The following is a 6,455-nucleotide window of genomic DNA, read 5'->3' on the forward strand; positions in this document are numbered from 1 at the left end:
AGATTCTCCCTCACAGCCCTCACAGGAAACCAACTCTAATGACATCTTGATTTTGGACTTCTGGCCTCCAGAATTGTGAGACGATACATTTCTGTTGTTTAAGCCACCCAGTTTGTGGTACTTTGTTTCTGTGGCAGTCCTAGGACATGAACACATGGGGGAAGGTTAAAGTGCAGGCTGAGCTAGACTGGAGCACAGCCCACTGTGACATGTGCGTCACCTTCCCCGACCATTTGCACCCTGTGAGCTGGTGGGTTCTGCTGTGGCCAGGGGCACTAGGTTCAAAAAAACTCTTCCTTATCATGTGGCCTCATCTGAAAAACGGGGTAATAGTATATAATAGTTCTCCTTCGGTGGCTGTGATGAGTAAATAAGGTAATTCTTGTGAAGTGCTAGATACTGTGTGTGGCATAGAGTAAGTCCTTACAGAATACTGCCTGTTCTCCTTATCGGCATCAAAGCCTTGGCCCCTAGAACTTGGTAGTGTTAAGGTCAATCTTACATTTTCTGGTTTCTCATCGAAGCAGTGTTAACATGGCTGATGGCTGTATCTGGTCTGTGCAAATGGAGTTGGCTAGTAATTTAGGGTCCTTGGAGTCTTCACCATTGGAGGGACATGCCAGGAATTCAGGCTCTTCACATTGGCTTTAATAGGTTGTCTTCCAGTCTACATCACCCTCCACCCAAAATCCCGCCCCACACAGATTTATAAAGAGAAGGCACTGGAATCTGCAAAGACCTGGCCATGCTGGCACTGACCTTGGAGGCCTGAAGGTCAGCAGGATGAGCAATGTGCTTGGAGGTGGGCTGCTCAGCCGGGGTGGCAGGGACCTTGGCGAGGCTGCTAGGAGCCCAGCTGATGGCCAGGACACTAACCCTGATTAGGGTTTCAATCAGGGACCTGAGGTGAAAGAGAACACCTGTCAGTCAGAGGGACAGGGGTGCTGCATTAGTTGGTTTCCAGGTCACCTGCACTTTGTAATGTGCCCAGCAGGCACATTACCTTGTTTCTCTTCACAATAACTCAGTGAGGAAGATATTACTATCTTTATTTTACAGGTGAGAAGAGTAAGGCTTAGAAGATCTCTGATAATTCAGGACAAAGTCACAGAGTCACAAAGCACATCAGTAGGTGGTCTTCAAACCCAGTGGAACCACTGTCACAGCTAACCATTATACCCCCCTACCTGCGGCACTGTCCCTGCTAGAAAGTCGCTCTCAGCGGGGGGGTTACTAATATTTAAATCAGATTGAAGACAGTGTTATCAGACCCATCTGCTGATAGTGTATAGCTATATACTTAAAAAGGCATAAATGCTTTTTGAATACCACTAGTATGTGCCTTTCATTTTCAGCATTGTTTATGAAATATCTAGAGGACAGGAATCATAAAAACTCATACTTTATAGCACTCCGTAATTTACAAGGCGCTTTCACAAACATTAGCTCATTTTACACATCAGCTGACAAAGGTGAGGGTTCTTATTATCCTCGTTTTATGGATGGAGAACGAAGGAATAAGTTATACTTTGTCGTGTCCAGAGATAGCCATGAGGATGAAGGTTGCTATCGGAGAGTAGGGCTTAGGCTGAGAAACTTGCCTTGAGTGGGAACACAGTTTCCACAGGGGAATGGACAGCTCCAAAATCAACCCCAAATTTGACCTTCGGTCAGCTCGGCTTTGCGCCTCGTGTCCAGGACAGAGCTGATTAATAGCCGATGATGATGGTGCATCACAATTACTGGTCCTTATTCCATGCTGAATATGGTGCTGAACACTCTACATGCTTTATTTCGTTAATCTGCACACAGCCCTATGGGTTCTTACTATGTTACCCCCCACTCTATAGATGGAGAAATTGAAGCTCCGAGAGGTTCAGTAATTCGCTCAAGGTCACACAGCTAGTGACCCCTGACTGTCTGATCTTAGATTTCACTTTTAACAATTCAGCTGTAAGGTGGACGGCCCAGTTAGTACAGCCTTTCTCACAGAGAAAAAAATCCTATGGTGTCTGTGCATTTGTTTTTTCTCTACCCCGAGAGCTTCCTGACTTTTGCTGTGGCTTGTACCAGGTCAGAAATGTGAGGTGTGCTTCATTAAAGGCTTTCCTTCATTCTGCTCAGGACTCTTAGAGGTCCTGATCTGATGCTGCATCTGTTGTTTGTAAGGTGCCTGCCGTGTTCCTGCTCCGTGGGGACCGTGGTTTTTAGAGATAGATTTTGTGCAAATACTTAAACCCAGGCACCCAAGTATCCTGACAGAGAAACTGAGTCTCCAGGGAAACGCAGACCCCTGTCATCAGAGCCACCGTCGCTGCTCACCAAGACCCATCCTGGGTGGCAGGTCCCCTCACATTCTGCTTGCATCTTGTCTCTGGGTAACTTCGATGAGCTCCCATTACTCTCCCAGGACAGTGCTCTTGCGATGTCTAAAATGACTTAAAACACAGACCCCAAAAGAGTTCCAGAGAGATCGCCAGTGAAGACGGTGCCACAGGTGGTGTCCCGTCCCCATGGGAGGGGAACTGTGAAGGGGAGAGGGGTCACTGGGATGCGGGAGTCTCTGTTTGTGAACATCCATCACTGGTCTCTCTGTCCGAAATAATTTAGAAAAGGGGGAATCTGAGATGAGAAGACAGAGGGCTGAAAAGAAGGCGGCAGATGTTTTTTTGCAAGAACTTGGGGTGAAAGAGAAAATGCTGAAACAAAATATACTGTGGCCTTGGGTTTCCGTCCATTAGGGAGAGAGAGTGGAGACATTCGAGGGGGCTGACAGCGTGGCCTACGACGTGCAGCATCACACAGAGAGAAGACCCGATCGCTCAGGCAGGGCCTGAGCTGAGGCAGGGCCTGCTGTTATAGCTAAGCTCCGTTTGGGATTTGAAGTATTAATTCAATTTCCCTCTTCTCGTGCCACTTACCAGCTGGGAGGCATCAGGCAAATTATTCAATTTTTCTTAGGCTCCGTATTCTCATTTGAAAAATGGAGCTAAAGGGCTTTCCTGCACAGGGCCAAGTGTGAGAATTAAATGAAACGGAAGCAGCAGCCAGCATGTGTCTGACACATAGTAGGCTTCTTCCCCTTCCCACTTTTCTTCTCTTCAATCCTGGATCTATGAACAATGTTGTCTTCAAAATAGAAACAGTTCAGCCCCTGCTTCAAGCTTGGAAGCCTGAACTCAAATCCTCACTTGTCTGTTGGTCCACCTGTTACAATGCCAAGTGCCAGCCTGCCACGTATGGAATCGCATAGCCTGCCCTGAGCCAAGAGTTCCCACAGTTAGGAACCCCTGTGTAGATTCATAGGTGGCTAAAGAGGGTGAGACTTGTTTCCATTGCTGCTGTTATTTTGTAATGGGCCATTTTTCCCGAGAGGCCAATAAGCACACCTTCACACCAATGTGCACATTTTTTGATTCACCTGTGATCAATTACTGTACTTTCTAGTCTACGGCCATGCCACCTTGAACAAGCCCGATCCCGTCTGATCTCGGAAGCTAAGCAGGGTTGGGCCTGGTTAGTACTTGGATGGGAGACCACCACCTAGGAAGACCAGGTGCTATAGGCGTAAAAAATAAAAATAAGGGATTGTAAGCTGACAAGGTCCTTGCAATCTGTGAGGTCAACTAAGCATTGCCTTGCCTTAAAAAAAAAATTATTGTAGTTTCTAGATTTTCAGTGTAAGTGGGAACCCGGAGCCAGGCCCCTCCCTCTTTACCCCAGTTAACAAACAAGCAAGCTGAGGCTTAGAAAAGAGGCAAAACTTGGCCAAGCTAACCACTGCTGGAGGAAGCATTATTCAGACGAAACTATCTCTGCAGACTGGCTTCCTTCCAGAGCTGAGATGAGAGGAAGCCTCCAGCCATTGTCAGACAGGGAGACTGGTCCTGCTACAGTGCAGAGCTGTGGGAATTACGACCGTGGTAACCCCTAGCTGTCTCCTGGAGGTATGCATGCACATGTGATTATCAGTAATTCGAAGGAAGAGAATAAACATTTATTGAGTTATTACTATGTGCTGGGAACTGTGCTAAGTATTTCATACGCATTATGTCATTTGATCTTTGCAATGGTCCTATGATGAAGAATAATGCCCCCTCCCTTAAAGATGTACACATACTAACTTCCAGAACCTCTGAATGTGGTAACTTATATGGCCAAAAAGACTTTGCAGATATGGATTAATTAAAAACAACAACAACAACAAGACCAACAACAAAACATGAAGTAACTGTTGTGTTCGAAATCACACAGTTACACAGAAGCAGAACCGAAATGCCAACCCAAGACAGCTGGCCCTTCCTGTGACACCACTGTTCTTCTGTATTCTGAGGGACATTTTCACAGGCGCCACCCTTCTGCAAAGAGGAGCACCCTGCCTATGGTAACTAGCCTGTGGCCAGCAGAGCCTCGGCAGAAGTAAAGGAGGTCATGCCTGTTCAGCCACCTTCACAAGTGGATATTCAGGCCAGCTCCAGAGGAGGCTAGCCCTCTAGTGTAAGACTGCATGCACATGCTATAAAAACCTGGCTGTGACCTGGATTCGATCAGTCATTGTGAACCGCTGTCTCCACTGAAATTGTATGGACTCGTGCATCACCATCACTACCACCACACTGAGTCCTATTTAGGATCGCACGGGTCTAAATGCAGTAGAGGTCATACCTCCTTCAGTTGTCATGAAATCCCTATAGAGTAGACACTGATTATTGGGTGATTACAATAATCTTTAAGAATTAATCTTTTAAAAAATTTTTTCATTTAGCTCCTTTAAAACTAACAAAACTGTAATGAAATAGAGAAAGAGGATGTCTGCTGCTTGAGAAAGATTTCCATTTCATAAATCTCAGTGCCTTTTTAACTCCTTGAAGATCTAATTTTATTTACGCTACTTGAATGCAGCCAAACAGTGGGGCCTGCCTGGATCTGGGCTCTGGCAGGAGAGATCGCACACAGAGCTTTTGTTTTGATCTCACTGCTTAGGTTAATGCATTGTGATTCCTCCACAAGCTGTTTCCCAGGATGCTGTTATTCCACTGTCTGCTGGGGAAGAAAATGTCCTCGTGAAAATAAATTAAATGCAACAGTATTTACCAGTCCTGAGTCAGATTTCCATCCTGTCCAACAGGATGAGAATTTGACCCATTATTTACACCAGTTAGCTGAGAATGACATCAAACGCTTTCTTATTAACCGCAAGAGAGATAAGGATCTAAGTGGCTTTAATCTAGACATGTGCTTTACAATAGAAATGCATATCTGCTTCTAGGGAGCAGAAAAGAAGCAGCATTTACCTCTGTATTTAATGAACAGGACACCCAATTCCAAGCTTTGTTTCTAAAGATCTGTGGACCCCACTTCCCTATGGTTTCACTTAGAAATTCGGCTTGCACTGGGGAAATAGGGTGCACATAAAAGTCCAGGGAGAGACAGAGCCCTACGTGGGATGGAAACATCTTGAATGCCAGGAAAAGAGAATGCAGTATTCTTCGTGCAGCCTGGAAAACAGACCTGGCCTCCTTTCTCTCCGTGCCCCTTCCCCTAAGACACCCCCCACCTCTGCAGCTACGCACACACCCATACTGTTCCTCACGGGATGCTTAAGAACCGATGAGGGAAAGGGTGAGGACATCCTGCAGAGGCAAATCACTGCCATCATTGTTGTCATTCCAGATCTGCTGTTTTCTGGGCACTGGAGTCAGAAGGGCTAGAGGTGAAGTCCCAGCCCCATTATTTACTAGCTCCGTGGTTTTTTGGGGCAAGCCATGGACATCTGACTCTTCATTTCCACACCTGTAAAATGGGTGTATGTTTCCTTCCTACCAATGTTAGTTTGCCTCACCCCTTTCTCTTTTCCACCGAAGCCCAATTCTCTGAACATATAATAAAATTTACTATAATTCAGCAGTGTAGAATTCATAGAGTAGTTAAAAAAATAACAGCTTTGAGATATAATACACATATCGTAAATTCCACCCCTTTAAAGTGTATAATTCAGTGTTTTTAGTATATCTGTAAAGTTTTGTATCAATCTGCTACTATCTAATTCCATAACATTTTCCTTACTCCCAGAAAAGCAAAACCATAGCCATTAGCAGCTACTATATTTAGAACATAGTTTACTAATCAACATCCTGCTATTCTTCAAGGCCTAAGAAATCTCTCAAGTCCACAATGAATTACTCCTGAACTTAAAAGTTAGCACCAGCGTGTCAAGCATTGGACGCATGGCCCTCTGTGGTCCCAGATTGACAGCTGAAATCTCCTGGCCTTTCCAAATGGCTGGTATGTTCTTAGAGGTCAAAAGCCATGTTTCCTGCATATCCTTTCCCTCGGCACCTCAGCTCAGGGCTGAACACACAAGGAGGTGCTTAGAAAAAGCATGGCTTCTGCCTGGCCAATCACCGCTTCTTCCAAAGACCAGCGTGTGTTTATCATCTGTTTCTTTGAATGCC

General features: G+C 45.5%; 1 protein-coding gene and 1 pseudogene across 2 annotated transcripts in view; one reads left to right on the top strand and one right to left on the bottom strand.

Moving 5' to 3' along the window:
• CDH11 (cadherin 11) overlaps positions 1 to 6,455 on the bottom strand; it is an 86,814-nt gene that overhangs the window by 68,855 nt on the left and 11,504 nt on the right. The gene's annotated exons all lie outside the window — the stretch shown is intronic.
• LOC112478282 lies at positions 3,447 to 3,568 on the top strand (annotated as a pseudogene).

This window comes from Pteropus alecto, unplaced genomic scaffold, assembly GCF_000325575.1.
Source record: "Pteropus alecto unplaced genomic scaffold, ASM32557v1 scaffold42, whole genome shotgun sequence".
Classification (NCBI taxonomy): Eukaryota; Metazoa; Chordata; class Mammalia; order Chiroptera; family Pteropodidae; genus Pteropus; species Pteropus alecto.